Here is a 2,303-nt window from a genome sequence, read left to right as displayed (position 1 = left end):
GCGCGGAAAAGATTTTCCGGCCGCTTTGGCCTTTCCGCCCGCTTGCCGCTTCCCAAGTGTAAACGTAGCCAGTCTGCGCGCGAAACGTCTCTTGTATGCGATTGCGCCCCTACGGAAGGCTGGTTGTGTCTGTTGTGTTGTTGAATCCCAAACCAGCAATTGCGCCAGGCTGGTAGTTGCTGTTGTGTTGTGGAATCCCAAACCAGCAATGTACATACGAAGGGGTTGATGCCAGCAGTGAAATTCCACCGACTCGCAACAGAATGAACGAAACAGACAGCCGACAAGCATGGATTACTGCTGTGCGCAGTACAGCGTAAGTAAACTCTTGTTGCAGGCGCTGACAGTTCTCGTCGGAGTTCACGCGTCCTGAGAAATTGATTATGTGCACTATGCACTGAACAAGACCGGAGTTCATTCCTGCATCACTAGTAGAGCACTGCACGGGCCCGGCCCGGGCCCGTTTTTACATTGGGCGGCCCGCCCGAGCCCGATCAAAACGTTTATGGCGGGCCCGGCCCGGGCCCGGAAATAATCTACGTTACCCGCCCGGCCCGGCCCACCACCCCTTTACCATAGGCCCGAGCCTGGCCTGAGCCCGACTCGAAACTGGCCCGAACCCGGCCCGAGACCGAAAAATGATGTTTTTCAGAGTTGAGACGCCCGAGAATAACTCGCTGCACGTTACATGCACACCACCAGAAAGCCCGAGCCCGGCCCGGACCCGCGTCAAAAAACCCGAGCCCGGCCCGGGCCCGGGTCAAAAAGCACACGCCGTGCCCGAGCCCGGCCCGAGCCCGATCCGAGCCCGTGAAAAAACTGCTCTACCCGCCCCGGGCCGGGCCCGGGCTTTCGGGTAAGCCCGGGCCCGTGCAGTGCTCTAATCACTAGTACACCAATCAGTCGAGATTCTGTGAGGTACAAGGCCGCTTCCTGTTTGCACCGGCGTAAGTGAAGCAGAAATGAGTTGCACGAACTACTTAAAATGCGTACACATGCCATATCTATGCTGTGCGGTGAAATATTCTGTACAATTCTGAATCTTTTGACGTAAAGGCAAATGACGGCTGCACACTCGCACACAGCGGAAGACACAGCGGCCCATGCACTTGCCGCAGGAAATGCAACCCTCTCGTATGAGGGAGCAGGGCGACGAAAGCTTCGAAAAAAAAAGCCTCCCCCGTTTTTGCGCGTACTTAAGTTTTCTAGCGCACAAGACGAAGCGAACAAGCTATTGCTATGGGAGTAGGTATAGCCTGGTCACGCATGCATTTTCACGTGTATAGCCGGCCTTGACTTGTGAAACGCACTTCGCCCCGACGAGGACGACGCCATCTACGCTTAACAAAGATTAATATTAATGATGGCTTCTCCGATCGGGCGGGTCGTCTCAATGATGCGTTTTCGAAGACTGGTCCATTCAGTGGCGCGATGAGAGACCATTGCTCCAAACGCCCACTGTGCCTGTCGTGCTTACTGTAATTTACTGAGCTGGCTTTACGTTTTACTTAATTCCTTCACAAGCACACGCGAGGGGGGGTGGGAGGGGGGGGGGCATGTCTTTGATATACATGTATAGAGTCTGCTTAAACTACCGATATTTATTATCGATCGCCCCATGTAGAGAAAAGCAGACGCTTGCCCCCCCCCCCCCCCCCCCCCCGGTCGGGCCGGTGAACCCCCCCCCCCCCCCCCCGAATGAAATTTCTGGCTACGCCCCTGGTCTCCTCCTATTACAGAAGAGAAGGACCACGTCTTGTTTACGTGACGAGTGCCGCCCACTTTTTTGCCAGCTTGTTTGCTGCAGGGCGCGCTTCTTTGCACGTTCCGCATTAGCGGTTTCACCGAAGTAACGTGCCATGATCGGTTACATTGGGATCAGTGCGTCGTGCGTAGTGGCACGTATGCGTCGATATGATATATCTTGCTAGAAGCGCGACTTCCTCCAGAGTTAGGGCGCACGTCCTCGTGCCCACGTCCTCGCGCCCACGCTTTGAGGGCGTAGAAAAAAAAACGGAGAAACCCTATTGAAAACTTGCCATTGAAGTAGACATTTCTGTTACGTGACTTCGCAGATGTTTGACTTCGCGCAAACATAACTGTGCGATATCATGTAAAACTGGCGCTTTATTTTCTCCTTTATAGATTGCGACTGACTTTGCCGAGAGAAGCTTAAGCCCGGAGCAGTGCATTGTGGGAAAGTGCTACCGCGGAATCTGTTTGCCACTTGGCCGACGGGTTTCCTGCCGTATGCCACAGGCTACAATCATTTACTCTAATACCGGCCGAGGCAATTAAAATCC

This window comes from Dermacentor silvarum, chromosome 5 (genome assembly GCF_013339745.2).
Source record: "Dermacentor silvarum isolate Dsil-2018 chromosome 5, BIME_Dsil_1.4, whole genome shotgun sequence".
Taxonomy (NCBI): Eukaryota; Metazoa; Arthropoda; class Arachnida; order Ixodida; family Ixodidae; genus Dermacentor; species Dermacentor silvarum.
This window is presented reverse-complemented; position numbering follows the sequence as displayed.